We start from the raw sequence: 17,436 nt of genomic DNA on the forward strand, positions 1-17,436 counted from the left end.
CTTTTCATGTGCTATAGAGAGCAAGCTTCACATCCTTCCTGATTTGTGCTTCACTTCTAGAAACAGCTTTAGTTTAAACATCTTAAGATAGCGACACATACACTAATTCTTTTACTTAATTTTATTGGAAATATTTTTCGTACAATTGTAGTAATGTTTGCTTTACAATATGTTTGTTTTTGTGTATATGTGTGAGTATGAGCTTGTGTGAGTTTCTGTGTTCTATGTGTATGCCAGATCCTACAGAGGACAGAAAAGAATGGCAGAACACCTGGGACAGGAGTGACAGTGACTCTGTGGGTGCTGGGACTGAAACCTAGGTTCTTTATAAGAGCGATGAGTACTTAACCACTGAGCCACATCTCTAGCCACTAAAGTTACAAAAATTCTTGTAACCTCACTTGACTATGTATCTGAACTCTATTTAAACTATGTATAATATATATGAATGCATATCCACAAGGCATGAGTGTGAATATAAGTATGTACCCGTTAGTCCAGTTGCCTGAGGAGAGAGCCATAGATCCCACCAGAGCTGGAGTTACAAGTGGTTCTCAGCAACTTGACCTCGGTTTTGGGAACAGAACTCAGGTCCTCTACAGGATAGTTCATGGTTTTGACAGATGAGCCATCTCATAAATTGTTTGATGATGAGATTCCATTTAATGTTAACCTAACCTAATGTTAGGTAACTAGTATTTTAAAATTCTATCTATATGTGAACCAAATTATCTATGGTTATGTCGTTATTCTTAAAGAATGTTTATATTTATTAAAAACTAGTGATGAAATACATAATGTTTTAGAACACGCAGACTCTACATGTGAAGGTCATATTAGAATAAGCATCTCTTTTCAAACATTTTTTATCTCTCCATAGTCAAGTACAGCTCCCATTTTAAATCTCATCAGTTCCTTTTAACCCACCATGTCCTTCAATACCACACAACTCTGTACAGTTATGTTTTTCTTGTTTTTGGCAAGTATAAAATGGGATAGTGTTTCCAATCTTTTATGGTCAACTGTATTTTTTTGCCTATGTGTTTCTTTCACTGTATTCTATTCTCATTTATATTTATTGTCATTGGCAATATGTTCATGCATATTTCTGCCTTACTTTGAGCTAAAACTTGTCCTTCCTTTTCTAGTTGTTCCTGATACCGTAATTCTCTGCTTTTGAATTAACTGAATGTTTGCTCACTACAAATTTTCCTATTTCTCACAAAGACTCTACTAGGAAATTCTTAGAGCTGACAAACCTTTCAGCAAAGTGCCAAACCTTCCTCCAACATACAGACATCTTCCTGGAAGAGGATACAGAAAGATTATGAGAGCCAGAGGCTGAGGACCATAGCAAAATAATGTGTTCAGGATATGATAGGACCCCTGCATTTGTAATACCCTCAGCTACTGTGACTGTTTGCACAAGAAGCCACACAATATTCCAGGATGGTTGGAGAACATTTCAAGTCCACTATAGTAATGATAACATTATAATACTCTAAGTTCTAAGAGTACAAGTGAAGTAAAATGCAGGTAGCAACTTAGTTCATTTTCTAATTTCAATGAAATAATCCACCATGACACAGATCTTATAACTTCAAAAGCATCAGTGAGCTGTTAAATTCAGAATGGGAAGATTTATTCAACTGCTTCATGCATCTTGAAACCCAAGATAACACGAGCAATTGTTAACTTCAGAATATTCTATTCCATTTTCATTGTTTTTACATTAAAATTATACGTGCACATGCATTGGCTATGGCTGTCCATTTTTAGGAATTTGGGTATTCTTGTTGGAAAAAAAAGGCAGCCTATTTTAAATTTTATTTTACATATTTTATTTTTATTTTGAGGGGAATCCAAATATCTACACCATGAACTTAAATTCTTCTGGCTGCCAGAACTGACGGAGAATTACCAAGGCAGAGCCAAGTTCACTCAAGACCGTCTACGGCACTCTTATAGCTAAAGACAAACCAAAATATTGACAAGCTCTTCCCAAAACAGCATGTATAACTTGTGGCTGAAAGAAGCCTGATGTAAGGAAGAATCCAGATGGTGGTATAATCATAGGCTGGGTCCACAAGATGCCAAACAACCCATTCAGAAGTGGAAATCTCAGGACTCAGAGGGTGGGCATGTATACCACCAAGCTATGGGCTTGGCTGATTTCACCAAACCGATAGAGCCTTTGACTCCACTCAAGCAGATGTTTCTTCACGATACATACTTGGGATTATTGTCAAATCTGTAACTCAAATGAGTTCTATAAACAATGAAGTCCTCCCCTGTTTCCAAAGAACCCGAAAGCATTACACAAAATCTGTACAGTGTTTAATTCGTCTTGCGGCCTAGTTTAATGTATGCAAACGGTTAAAGATTCAGTAAACTCAACAGGAAACACAATATCCTAGCTTATATGCATACCTTTAATACTTCATTGACTATCTATTCGCATATCATTAAAATTCACTTTACATTGCTTAGAATCTGCAATGATAGCTGTTGATTTTTGCTCCACAGAGGTCATTTATGCAGGTTTCCTCCTTCAATGGAGGTACTATGGGGAGGTCATTCTAGCTGCAGTTCTGGGTTAATCATTGATGGACACAACTTTGAGAAAGGTATCTAGTTGGACAAAAGAGGTTACTGAGTGTATAACTTTCATGGTTCTATCCTGTCCCCAGTTACCCACCCTCACAGAAAGAATATCTTGTGTATTACATGGGCACATCACCTGTCAACTAAAAAAAAAACCTATGGCCTATAGGAAAGTGTAGAATAGAAGAGGGGACATCTGGTGGGCAGAAAGAATTCTGGGATAGAGCCAGGTGCTGGAAGAGTTGCTGGAAGAAGTAAGAAGGACAAACAGTTGGTATATGTTCAACACATTCAGCCATGTGGCAGAATGGTAGATTAGTTTAAATGGGTTATTTTAAGTTATTAGCTAGTCAGGGATAAGTCTAGCTCTATTGCCTAAGTATTTGTATATATATTCTGAGTCTGAGTCATTATTCTTAGAGCTTGGGACCAGGAGGAAAACAGCCCATTACATATCCTCTCTCTGAAACTTTTTCCTACAGATAATCCCTTATCCACTATTGAATCCCTAGATTTACCATGTGGTCCCCACCATGAAGTTCTGCCTCATTCCATATAGCTCTAAAAGTAGGCAGGCAAGTCACCATGGACTGTAATTATTGTCTCATAGAAATCGTCCCTTCCCTTTGGTTGACCCGAGTATTTTGTCATGAAATGTGGCAAACATATTGAGAGACAAGTGGGTGAAATCTAAGAACAAAGGGAGAGATGAATACATGAAAATATGGGGAAAAGTCTCAGAAACTTGCACTGTAAAGAAGTTCATGTCCGCATCATGCTAAGTGAAGCACTGATGGTCTTGAGGGAGAAAATACAGGTATCACTTGATTTCTTACTACTTTGTTAACACATACTCTTTTGGGGGGAGGAGTTGCGGGGGTGTTCTGAAAAGAGTATCTAGGGCACAGACAATGCAATGTGTCTCTGCTCAGTGGGATGGGAAGCTAAAGGAGGTGCTTTGGAATCATGTGGGGACGGTCCTTCCTTTCTACTTTTCCCAGAACATTTTTATGGCTCCATTATAAATTTTCAATAAATAAATGTTTCTGTTGATTAGTTAGAGATGGCAACTTCAACTTGCACAAACTCCCACCTTTCACGATACCAACACCCATTACAGAGAGCACATAGCCCCTTAAGAATGGTTAGAATATTTTTGCAGAGAAGAAGAAAGTCTTCCAGAATTAGGGTACATGAACATCCATCACTCTTTTCTGTTAATATCTAGCTTATCTTATTTAGTAATCCTTCAAGATTTGACATATATTTCCTCCTCCAAAGGATGAATTGGAATCCAAATGATTTTTAACTGTGGCCGGAAAAACTCTCTTACCTATCATGTACCAGAAAAAAAAGTGGCCTACTTTGATACGTATAAACAAATGAAGAATTTAGTTAATTGGCCTAAAGCCCAGCATAATAAAAAAGCAGAACGTCTTAAATAAAAAAAACAAAAACAAAAAAAAAAAAAACAGAACGTCTTAGTATCTACTACATAAATGAAGATGGCTTGTTTGCTTTCACTGGTACACTTTCTTTTGTATTTTCCTGTGGTCCTTTATTTGTATAACTGCTTTGATTTACTACTTTACATTCTCGACAGATAATTAGTTCATAGGCTTGTATTATGCACCTACTCTGTGTCAGAATTCAGCTTTTGAGTAAGCATCCTGTTTAGCTTTCAAACTTTAAAGGTGCCAAAACACGTACACAGTGCTTGCTCAAGTTTTGACTCAGTATTATTACTTGTATTAGTGTTTTAAAATATAAACAATTGACTGAAAACCTTGTTTTCCAAACATCAAATGCATCAAAGGGCCGGTGGGCTAGATGTGTAGCAACATGGACATACAGAATGCTTTAAAACTGTGAGTATTGTGTGTATGCAGTCTCTGATGTAGACTCTGGCTCCTTTGGGAGGAGCAAACACCAAGGCACAACCTCCTCATTTGGGTAGAGGCCTAGCTCCTGGAGTTTCAGAAGACAGGCTCCATCTTCTTATGTCTTGGATATCCCTGTCAGTGTATCCCATTTAAACAGTATCTTCTCAGCTGCAAATGGCAGACACGCACTAAGGGAAAAATGAGAAAGATGCAGTAGATCACGCCTGGGTGAGGAGATACATGGTCAGCTACGAAGGTAATTAAAATGCACTTTCTCCTTGAAGATGAGCTCCGTGGTTAACTGCAAAGGAATTTGGGCCCATGTCACATAAATCAGAGTGGCTTTGAAATGTTAGTTTCTCTTAGACAAAGCCACATTTTCCTTAAATTTTCACTACTTTAAAGACCATCTGTACCAAAATATACCATAAAGACAATTCCAGGGAATTATCAGTTTAAAGGGGGGAAAAAGACCTGGGGTGGGCTGGGCTTGACAGTCTGGTCACTGAATTCATTCATCATTTGTCCCTATTACCATGGAATGGCTTAAGTACTCTTGTCTTGGAATTTCCAGACTTGCCTCAAAAGTAACCTACCTCCAGAGAGGGCCTTAGTTCAGGGCTCCTCTGGGTAACTTATAACTGGGAAGGGCCTGCCATTTGATTTTCCTTGGAATTTCTGACATAATGGGGCGTAATGATCAGACGCTGCCTGGAGGTGGAAAACAAGTGACGAAGGTCGGCGAACACTTGCTACATAGTTTTGGATTTTTAAAGTGGTTTTCCCGTTCATGCTTGTGCATTCCGATCAGTATTTTACAAAACACAAAGAAAAATTTAATGTCTCAAATGGCAGTATTAAAAGAGTAGCATACATTCATTAAGTAGTCACGTTTCTCTGCCATGACTCCTATCAGTATGTTGACACATCAAGTAGAAGTAAATTGTAAGAGAGCCTTTTCTAATTTGTTGCATATAATCCCGGGGAATAAAATTTTTACAAATTAAAAAAAAAAAGGACCACCTTCAAATCTCCCTCTCATACACATGCACACACCCCACTACCAATTCTCTTTCCTGGGATTCGCACTGTTCTGCACTTTATCAGGGGTGCTATAATTAAAGCTTGTTGTAAAGGGATATATTCCCTGTATATTTTATTGTCTATGAGGGGCTGAACAAAGTAAGAGGCATAAATGAATTCAGTTTTACAGTACTCTGCTACTACCTATAGACATGCATACATCTCTTAGACACTCTGCCAAATACCAATAGTTCATAAGCCTAACCTACAACAGGCAGTAAATGCGCTCCCCCAGTTTAAAATTTTACTGCGAAATACCCTGTGCTCTATGTTGACCTATACTAAGTCACTTTCTACACCCTCAGCTCTACTCGTGTTTGCCAACTTCCGATTCAAAATGGAAAACAACACTAACTCCTATTTCTAGATATGTGCAATAATAAAATTAAAACGGAGAGTGACTTCACAAGAAGAGGACCTAAAAATGCCAGAGCGACCGATTTGAACTACAACAAAAGAAAAACAAAATGAACCAGAACACTTTGGGTTCTGGTGTGGTTTCCGAAGCTTCTGTGTCCTGGAAGTCAGGGTTGCTTTGCAGAGTTTTGTATATTTTAAGGCTCTCTCTCTCTGAAGACATGCGAGAACTGAGAAACGATGGCAGCTTCCAGATTCCAAAGCTGGTAGGGGAACCGCTATTGCGTTCGGTCCAGTTTTTCTACTGAAACTCGCGTAAGTGAAGGCTAGCCCATCTCACTTTTCACGACGGTGAAATTCACTGGGAGGGGGTCTCCCAAGATGAGATGTGCCTGTGGCGTCCCTCTCCCTTCTCCAGATAACTGTCTTGCCCTCAACCTACTGGAAGAACCTCTCCAAGCTCAGCTCCCATATGCTTAACCCACAGGTGTTTCGCTGCCTCCTGGCAGACACTGTTTATTATCATGGCAGACAATGGGATCCGGTGAAGCTGAGAGCGCGAACGCTCATGTCCCATTTGCCAGTGTGAATTATCCTCCAATTCTAGTCCTCTAGTCGTGGTGGTCTCTGAGTGGCCCACTTTGAAAAAGAGTCTGAAGCCATTAGAACAAAAAGCACTGGAAGGGCTTAGGCTGCTAAAGGCTACATCTGGGCTTAGCAACATGCATACTAATAGCATCATTACGGCCGAGTGGTTTGGAGAGCGTGTTTACTTTGTTGTGGTTGCCGGCACCTTCTACAGCTGAATTGTTAATATGTGGTTTTAAATTCAAATAGCACACAGGGCTAATTTTCTTGTATTTGCCCAAAAAATTAGGTTACATAGTTCATCTAATTCTCCCTCCACTTTTCCATGTGTGGGTGGTACTCCTTGTAGAGAGGACTTCTTTTCCATGACATTGAACTTGAACCTGCCTGACCTTTCTATAATGAGTGAATTGAAAACATCTCCCCTTGGAATGTGCCTTGTAGATACTGGGTATGCCAGTTTTTCTGCATTTGATGAATTAAAGGGGCAGAGTCTTTTTCACAGTCCTAGGCCAGAGGAGTGAGTTAACAGGGTTAAAAGTGGAGAAATGTGGGGAGGGAGATAGAAGGGATGAAAAGGAAGAAGGAAGGAAGGAAAGGAGGGAGGGAGGAAACAAGAAGAAAGACAGGAAGAAAAGGAAGGCAGGGAGAGAGGGAAGGAAGGAAGGAAGGAAGGAAGGAAGGAAGGAAGGAAGGAAGGAAGGATTTTTAAAAGCCCTTCACAAAGAATTCTGCTTCAAGAGAAACTGGAAGTGATTAGACAAAGGTTGGTTTCTCTCAGGAGCTCTGTGTCTCTCCTGAGGTAGCAACAATCTTATTTTATTCTCCCCTCCATTTGAATATTTAAGAAAGAGCCTGCCACTTTAAAGTCCTGGGTATTTTAACAACTATTTAAAATAGCACATTTGAGATTCGTCTCTTTCAACTTGGATACCCACCATTCCTCTCATTGTTCTTTCTAAAAACCAGTGTCTCCCTACCTGGAATCAGTGTGCAGGGAGAGAGTCTCTCGGACCAGAGCCTTTCTCAGGATCTACCAGTGGGTTTCCGTTCCTACATGCCCATACCCATGGATGCATGCTTCTCCAGTTTTTTTAAGGGAGGAGAACACAGACTTGACGGAAGACAGCTGAAAACAGTCAGCAGCAAGAAACTCAGCACCGCAGCATCTGATCTTAATCATAATATATCCTCTGTCTGCTTTGTCAAAATCTATCACTCAAGAGCACCTTCAATGGACAGTAATTTGAGGTGTGGCTTATTAGATCACACGATCTTATGAATAATAAAAAGTTATGGAAAATTGCATCCAGGACTGCTATCCAATTTTCAGTGTGTCACCCACTTTATAGTGAGGCAGCATGTTTATGCATGATTTCTGTTTCATATGTATTGACTAGATCATTTTCTCTGTTGTCCTGAGAATTGATGACACACACTGTATTAAGAATGATGACCTCCACAAGGGGGATAACACTTCCTCTAGATTACACTATTGTCAAAACATATTGAAATTTTCTTTACACATGTTACTGCTGTATTTTTCTGCCTGAAAGACCCTGTTAAAGTGAAATCTTGTCTTTCTTTCTTTCTTTCTTTCTTTCTTTCTTTCTTTCTTTCTTCCTATTGTTGGTGGTGGTGGCTTTTTTTCCCTTTTGTTAAATAAGACCAGAGGGACAGGTGTCAGTTCTTTTTCTCTTAATACTTTGGTGGGATGACCAATGAAAAATAATAACATCATCCTTCAAAACACTGTCTGGCAGAACTATGTCAACCCTTCGGGGCAATTTTGATAACCTTTTTGGAGGAATTTGAAAGCTACAACTTCCTCTTGTGTGCTTAAAGACATTACTGTGTAGGAGCCAAGGAACTCCATTATGTATGGATTCAAATATTATGATGGGTAATTGGCGCTGAAGGAAATCCAAATAGCACAAGTCTTCCATGTAGATTGTTTTCTCTCCACTTTCCCTGGTAGAGGATGGTATTATTCTTCTTCACAGCACCCCAACCACACACACACACACACACACACACACACACACACACACACACACACACCCCTCCTTCTTAGGAATCTACACAGCATTCAACTTGCAATGATGGAGCTGCTGATACCACCGGCATGTGAAAATGGTGTGCAAGATTACTTTCTCTTTCTCCCTTGCACCGGATCAAAATGCAAATCCACTCTCTGCCAGACACTGACCCCTTTGTGGCCGCTACACCACCCAGCACATGGCAGTGGCTCTGGAGTGAAAAAGAAGCAGAACACAATTGTTGAGCCCATAGAAAGCCAGATTATTGATCCTAGAAAAATCTCCAGATTGTTTTGGGAAGCATCAATGATAAAACACTAATGAATAGCAAAATTAAGACTAATTCTGAAATCAGATGGTAAATAATCATTGGGCCAAGCTTCTCACATCTAAGTGTATTCTTTTTCTTTCTGACTATTTTCCCACAGATTTGTGCTACGTTAATCCTATGGTGCCTGCTGATGCAGCCTTACTGATCAAACCTGAAGTATATATTTGTGCAGGGGAAGAAAGTGTAGCATATTAAAGACTAAATGTCAAGAGGTATTAAGAATAGAAAACAGAGGTACGTGAGAAGGAATTTTATGTTTTAATTTAATTTAATTTATGGGACTTTTGTATTGGAGTCCATTGAACTGACAGGAAATGAAGATAGTGCCTATCTAGCCTGAGATATGTAATGCTTGTAATTGAAATTAATTATATGTTCTTTAGAGTCTCTGGTTTCCTTTTAAAGTTGGACAGGTGGGAATACTTTAGCCCTTCATTTACAGAGGCAAGTTCAAATCCTTTACAGTGAACCTTGGGCTTTCGGAACACCCCTCTGACTCCAGACCCAAACATTCCTTTCTGACTTCGTTTTACTTAAATCACAAGGCCTCATCCACTCCCTGCAAACCCCCAGGCCACCCTGGCTGGCTGCCCATCCACACATTTCTGTCTGCTTTTGAAGCATTTTCAGAAGCCTGTTCAATTGTGCTTTGGCAAGCCAGACACCTTGATCCCTCCCAGAGACCCAAGGAAAGAGCTATCAAATTTCCTCACAGGACCCTAGAAGCTCTGTTCTAGGGACTGAGAGAAGAAATGCTGTTCAACAAGAAGACCTTAGAATGTGGGAACATGTCACCCTGTGTGATAAAATTCTGGGGGATGTGGTGAGGAAATGAGATTGGGTGCCTCTGGAGGTAGAGAAGGCGCTGGCCTTCCTTTCTGAGAGCTGTTTTATTTTTTCAGAAGACACAATGAATGGTAATTTTCACAAAGGGGTTGCCTCAGGTCCTTCAACGAGCTGTCCCACAGTTCTGCAGCTCTTGTTGGGATGGTGGAGACGAACGCCATATCACAGGAATGCTGTGCCTTCACCTTGTCCAGGATGAAGCAGGACAGCCTCCCTCCGGCAACAAAAGGTGCCCTGGCTCCTCCCATCCTTGCAGAACCAAGGTCTCCTTGTTGTCCCGCTTGGTCTACACTGCAAGTCTTCAAGTTGATCATCCTTAGTTGCCTCCTTTTTCTACCCTGAGTTTTGCTTCTACAACCATTGGCTACTTTTTAGTTCTGGGCAGTAGTTCTGAAGAACAATATATATAGTCCTGACCTACTGGTGATGGTCTAAGTAAGACGGGGTAATGGACAGAGTGGTGACAACCCTGGAATCAACCCTTGTTCTTGTCTCAGAGACAGGAACAGAAAATACTGGGGAAGATGCAATATTTGTCCCCATTTCTTGTCCCTCCCTTCTCCCTCCCTCCTCCCTCCCCTGCCCTTCTTCCTCCCCCTCTCTCTTCCCCCTCCCACTCTCCCTCCCTCTCCCTATCCCTCCTTCCCCTTCTCCCTCCCTCCCTCTGCCCCTCCCTCCCTCCCTCCCTCCCTCCCTCCCTCCCTCCCTCCCTCCCTCCTTTCTCCTCCCCATTCAGCACAATGTTATTTGCTTTCTATAGGAAGTCTGAAGGAAATTAATCTACATGATTCTAGACCGGAAGTACAGCTACAAATCAGAAAGGGGATGGAGGTGTTTTATAAGGCACCAAACAAGCAGGACTGCTCTGGACAGCAGATAATGCAAACTAGCTTTGCTGGAAATGAGCTGCAAAATACCTTCATTTTCTACTACAGTGAAACCCTGATAAGATCACAACTGCTAGGGTCATACTGTATATCAGGAGGAATCACAGCCTTTAGAACGCCATTATTAATGCAGACAACCTCACAATCAAAGAGGATGAGGGCAGTTTCCAGATGCCAATGATTTGATCCTATCTTATTTGGCTGTTTACATTCAAATAATGTGACTGTATAAATTTAAATAATACAAACCACCAACAGATGGATCCCAGTGAAAAACTGTGCTTTCGTGCAGACCCTGAATGTACACTATACGGTGCTTTACAATTTATTTGAGCAGAGCTTGCATTTAAAAAAAATGGGGAGGGGGATAAAAAGAGGCTCATTTCTTCTACCATTATGGAAATAAAAGGACGGCGGCTTTAGTTCGAGCTGACTGTGCCAAGGAAACATGCAGTTCCCTAACCTCTGGTACAATGTACCCATAAGGTAGCAAGCATCAAAGCATATTAAAAGATATTAACTGCATATTTGCTTATGAACAAGATAAAAAGCTGTAGGGCCTCCAGGTTCTCAAGCTGTGAGTGGAACAGCTTTGCAATTTGCCTGCAAAACTGCATTTTGATCTTAATGAATATAAAATGGCTGCCATTAAAAGTAAAACAGATTATTTCGGGTCTTCCAGGGCCCATAGCTCTTTGCCGGCCTTGGAGGGCCACTATGATCTTTCATTAAAATCTCACAGCAGGGCTCCCTCACCAGCAAATCAAGCCTTGCAGTCTAGGAGATTGGCTACATTTAAAAGTAATTTTCAGAAATCTACACAGATTTTCAATTTGGTAATGAAAGCCATAAGAGAATGCAGGCGGCGTTTTGTCGAATATTGTTACTGATCCAGCGCTCACATTCGTTAGAAATTAAACTGCCCCGTAACTACCGCGCCGATGGCAGCATGCCATTTCGGCTGCGTTCTAATCTCCGTTTGTTAATGAGTAGCATGTGCTAATTGTTGTCATCCTTCCACAGGAGCGGTCCTTCCCTAGCTAACATATTGTACCTGCCCAGAGGTGGAATCTTTTGCTTTGTCCCCGACCAAGTCGGAAGAGAGCTGGAGTCTCTGTGCTCGACCAGGGAGAAAAGCACCCTTCCACAACCTTGGCAAGAGGGAATTGAATCTCAAACTAGGTGTTTTTATTTTAGTTGATGGATCGCTTTTGTTGTTGTTTGTATTTGCTGTTGTGGCTGTTGGGTTGCTCGGTTGTTGTTTTCAGTCAAGCCCAAATTTTCTAAAGTTCCAGAAGAGACCAAACGCTAACTACAAAGAAAGCTTTCAACACTGAGGGTTCCTAGAACCACATCAAATAAAGGGTAACCTGTTTAGGAGGGTCGAAAGGATGGAATGTCCCGGAGACCCTTAGTGTTTGTCAGTCATGTGAAGAGTGTAGCTCCTCCCCCGGAACGGTCATACATCCCCGCGCCCTTTCAAAGCAGGCAGATTTGACTGGGTTCCTTACTGTGTCCCTAGACACAAAATCCAGGCAACTGAGGGGTACGCTACTCTGAAGGTGTGTGAGGGGTGGAAGCCATAAGAGAATGCAGTGTGTTCTCAGAGTCTGTAGCTCCCCTAAAGGAGAGAAGGCACAGAAAGAGGGACTCAGGAAGCTCAGTATTCTGGTGTGTGGTGCAGACAGACATCTGAATAAAGAGAAGCTTAAGATAATTACAGATGATTAAATAGAAAACATTTATGTGCATGCGTTCCAAGACAGAATGAAACCGCTTTCTTTTCTTTATGCTTGTCCTTCCTTGATAAAAGGACTAAGGAGAGTTATTTTTTTCTGAGATCCTAGAAACAAAAATGTCAGATATACTTCTCTTTTGGAAAACGCATTCAATAAATTTTCTTTACTTGGCAATTCTCTTTACCTGGCACCTTTAGGGCAAAGCACTTCCCTGCACTAAAATGTGACGAACAACAAGAGCTGCTCTCTACTTTCTCTCTGACTGGATATAAATTCTTCCTGCTGATACAGAAAGAGTCTCCATTTAGAATAGCACTTCTCCTTGGCAGAGTGCTGGCAGCCACAAGAGAGAGAGCATATATGCAAAAGATATGTTTATTTTCAGGGAGCCAAGGCAGGCACTGTGGCTGGGTTAAGTAAGACTCTGTGCTTCGAGCATCTGAGAGGCTTGCCTGGGCTAGGTTTCTTTGGTTTTCACAATGAACAATTTTAATTGGGCGGGATGTCTATGATTCTAAAGAAGTGACATAAGGCCCCTTAACAAGGTGTCACCGTTAATGTGGAGAGAGCTCACACCACATCCTTGTCTCGGTGGCCTCTGGAGACCATGGGAAATAGCTATAAACAACTCGGTAAGCAGTTTTGAGCCTGTCCCTACCCGTGTTTGTTATTCTAATTGCAGGAAACATCCCTGTGATACATTAGGGTTTTTTTCCCCCTCAACGTGACATTCTGAGAAATTCTGCCAAATCCTCCCAAACCCACAGGAGCCAGGCTTCTTTCATTTGTCCTGTCACCAGCGGCTCTAACAGTCCTGAGAACTTTCAGATACATTTTGACAACTGTACACTTTAAGGTCCCGCATCATGGTTTTAGCATATGCTCAGCTGTGCACAGAGGAGTTAAGACATGTTATCGATTTTTACTGTCCGGAGCTAGAATGCAACAAAGAGTTAATGTCCCCTCATTAGCTATCATGCAGAAGAAAGCAGGACTTTAGGTCTTGGAAGTTAATGTAATTATTCTTCAGATAATAAAGTTGAGTTTTACTGGTAATAATAATGCCTAATTATTTAATTCTTTTCAGAAGAAAAACAAATGGAAGCGAGAATTGTTGTTGTCCATCACCTTTAATTTTTCAGTTCTGTTGGAAAATACATATTTATATATACACACATATGTACTGAGGGGAAACTATTACTTAAAAATTAAAGACAAAACATGCATGACTTTGTAATTGGCAAAATAAAAGTTTCCAAAGGGTGTCAGTTATTATTTTCTAAACTTGTGTTTTCTCTTACAGTTACGTTTTTAAACTAAATGTTAGGACAAAACAAAATTGATAGGAGGAGTTAAAGTAGTTGTTTGCAAATGTATCTACTAAAATCCATACTTCTTTTATAATTTTATTATTAATTTTGCGCGTTCAATTAAAATCCCAAAGCCTCCGGTTGAGCAAATCTCTGCGAATATTATAGTATCTGTTTTGAGCACATAAAGTTTTAAATTTTGTTATTTTTATGAAAACTATTCTAAATTGTATATGCAAGCTCATAAATGGTTTGAAATACAACATTCAAGTAAATATAAACTATTTTGGATTTACTCAACAAACCCCATAGAGCCAGCCCTAAAGGGACAAGCGGCTAATTGTGAAAGTACTTCCGAGTTTATACATAACTTCACCCCAGAAATAATACTTACATAGCAGTTTGAGGCCAGATTTGGAGCCACGCACCTCAGTGCTTGGAGGGTGGGGAGCAGAGGCAGGAGAATGGATCTCTGTGAATTTCAGGCCATTCTGTTCTACGTGGCCAATTCCAGGCCATCCAGGGACGACACAGTGAGACCCTGTACAAATAAACAAACAGTGTCAAACCCAGTTTGATCCCAAGGTAGGCCCAGATGAATCAAAATTTTTATCATTTAGCTGAGCTGAATTCAAATGCCTTTTCACTTGTCCTGTGCTTCTAGAGAACAGAAAGTCATGGGCTACAATGGAGTGGAGAATGAGACGAGCAGCTAGAGCATCAGGGCAAGACGAGCATGGGAAGGAGCATGGATAGAATCCTGTCCTGAATCTCCTACGTGGTCTACGGCCTTACCACCCTGAATGTGCCCAATCTCGTCTGAATCTCCCATGTGTGTGGGAAGGATCCTAGATCCAGGGTCCTTTCTTTCACAATATCTCAAACTCTCTATGCTTCTTCTCCAAGTGTGCACAAGTTCAATTTTCTCTACATCCACATCAACTGCCTTCTCCATCTTCCTAGGGCGTCATCACCCTCCAGGCGATGTTAGGCAGATGAGGAGAAAGGCAACAAAGAAGTAATAGCTGAAGAAAACACTTCTGCTTTGGCTTTAAACAAGGAAGTTCAAATGAGTGTCCTATGCCATGTGCTATTTAACTCACTTAGAGGACTGGCTAAAAGCAATGTTACCAGGTGCCCTAACCTACCCACCGCAACAGCCTACAAGTCTATGGCAATCTAACTATGACTAGGGACAGCCAGCAGTTGGGAAGACATCAGAGACAGGCAACAATAAGCATGATGCTTGGGAAGTACGCACCGCACGGGATATTGCGGAATCTCTTATTTCTCCTGGCTTCCCAGGAGTATGGATGTTGTATGAAGGATGGACTTCTATCTTGAGCATTTGATGAGTGTTCTTCTGTGTTTCTAATTAATTGAGAAGGATAGAGGTTTCCCATATGACATTAAAAAAATAGAACCTAGCAAAATAGAATAGAAAAAAAAATACTTTGAGGCACTGAGGAGAATCTGAAACTGGTATCAACGAGTAAAAGTAGACACTCCAGACTGGCTGGAGTGTGTTATGTGGGGACTGACTTCCAGAGATAGTAACTGTGCCCTTCTATAAAAGCAGTAACAATCTCTTTACCCAACATAGAATCTGGAAGGGTGTCAGGACCACACTGGAGGCGTTTTAATATCTCTGGAAGGCAGAAATGAAGCGAAAGCAAAGGCCACGCCAAGTTCAAAGGCTCATGTTTATACATAGGAGACAAAGGAGAACTGTTTTCTAGGATCTGACTGTAAGCTGTGTGGAAGAGTGACATTTGCACTGAGGTTACATGTGACAGTCAATGCTGTCTCTGAGAGATGTGGACTCCACTCATCTTGACCATGAGCTATTGAAGGCTCATGCACAGAGGAAGGGGCATCTGCCTCTGTTTCTGTTAAGAACACCAGGAGGCTTTGGGAAATAAGTGGGGTGGCACAGTGGGGTTTTGATTTTGTTATTGTTGTCGTTGGCAATTGTTCCAAATAGCAGAGAGTAACTCATCAAAACAAGGTGAAGTGCTTCTTCAGAGGCTGGAGAAAGTGCATGTGGACAAAAATACCCAAACCAAACGATTTATACATAAAGTCTAAGAAGCAAACACTAAGTAAAGCTTTCAGGTATGGTTCTAACCTGTGTCAGAACATGTGAATTAGAGGATGTTAAGTTGCAAATGAATTTGGCAGAGACGTTTCAAAATAAACCGAACCAATACATATGGCTTAAATTTCATTGGTGTATGATAATTTACAGACTAAGAATAATACAATAAATGCATAATTTATCTTTGAGCAAAGAATATGATGTGGATGTTTGAGCCAAAAGTAATAAGAAATTTAAAAAGAGTGTTTTATTACATGAGAGTTTGTTAGGTTACCAGAGAAATAATGCTAGACATAGAATTTATCCTAGAATGCAGGAAAGCAAATATCAGTATACAGAAATTAAAGAGACAATCCAGCAACTAAATATTTTCAAGGGAAGATAAGCCTATTTTTAAAATTCTGACAAAATAATCACAGATTATTTTAGAGGTATATAAAAACGATACCATGAAAGGAGCATTCTTTTCCCCCTTTTAAAGCTATTCAATGTAGAATATAAAGGGATGTATACCCCCAAATGGAAGGCTGAAGACATGGTGAAGAGCCAATATAAAAAGTGCTCTAAGAATATTGTCAGGAGGGTTAAAGCTTGACTAAAGGCTGAAAAACTGCCAAGGACAACAGAAAGCTATTTTAAGCTGTTTGTAAAGAAGAACAAAGGGATAGGTACATTGATTGGGGCACACAGCAAAATGTTAACAGATGTCACAGAAAACAGAACGATTCAACTCCTGTTTTGATTCTATGGTCTCTATCAAGAAGAATGATCTTTGGACTGGAGGGGGCAGAGCAAACAGACCTAAGAGAGAGCCAAGGCCCAAGGTGAGCCCTGACAATCTATGGTTATCACCTGGTTTCTTTAGATGAGTTCAAGGCTCCAAGTCAGACAAACTATCTGTACAGTTAGTAAGAGAGCCATAAAATAAGACAAAAATAATCCAGATGCGATCACAGAAATCCTGACAACTGTTTTGGCACAATTGTGGTTGACCATGAACTAATGTTAACTACAGAAGGAAAAACGTAATTTGCAAAGCCAAAAATTTACGAAGGACATATTACTGGTAAGATTCTAGAACCCAGGGAACAAGTCCTATATAATTAGGGTGATTCGGAACTGCCTAGATAAATGTTGCCAATAAGTGCTTGTAAATTAATTGGAGCAATTTGGGCTGTTCTCTTGTGGCTTCTGCCCTTTGCACTGTATTTTACCCCTTTGTTCTTTCTTGGTTATTGTTCGGCTTGTGCACAGCTTTACTGTAGGATTTGCCATACTTTGAAAAACTATGTACTCTGTACCGTATCGCGGTTAGATGTCACAATCATGTACATGGGGCCCACTATATGAAGCAGGTGGGCTCTGGCAATATGAGCTGGGACAGTGTAGCTTTTTCCTTTCAGTAGCCGGTGGCTTAATAATGGATGAAAGAGAATGACCGAGTAGGTCCACAGATACCATAGTGTGATACCTGAAGGAGGCATTGATTTTGTATCAACCATTGTACGGGGCTACAACAGGGCTTTACATGCTTCATCAAATATCTCAAAAAAAAAAAAAACCCTATGAGATCAATGTGTTTATTCCACTGACACTGATATACAAGGCCAAGTGATAGTTCAGACCAAGATCAAATGTTATATACAGGAGTGCAGTGGCTACCATGAGGGA

The 17,436-nt window shown here is 40.6% G+C and overlaps 1 protein-coding gene across 4 annotated transcripts in view; it reads right to left on the reverse strand.

The window, feature by feature from the left end:
- Window positions 1–17,436, reverse strand: part of LOC100909672 (uncharacterized) — a 550,676-nt gene that overhangs the window by 28,584 nt on the left and 504,656 nt on the right. For all 4 annotated transcript variants that reach the window (XR_015637208.1, XR_015637209.1, XR_015637207.1 and 1 more), the window contains 2 exons: window positions 14,929–15,091; window positions 14,062–14,208 (listed from right to left, as the gene is read on the reverse strand). The gene's annotated coding sequence lies outside the window, so the exon portion shown is untranslated. The remainder of the gene's footprint in view (window positions 1–14,061; window positions 14,209–14,928; window positions 15,092–17,436) is intronic.

This window comes from Rattus norvegicus, chromosome 14 (genome assembly GCF_021556685.1).
Source record: "Rattus norvegicus strain SHRSP/BbbUtx chromosome 14, alternate assembly SHRSP_T2T, whole genome shotgun sequence".
NCBI lineage: Eukaryota > Metazoa > Chordata > Mammalia > Rodentia > Muridae > Rattus > Rattus norvegicus.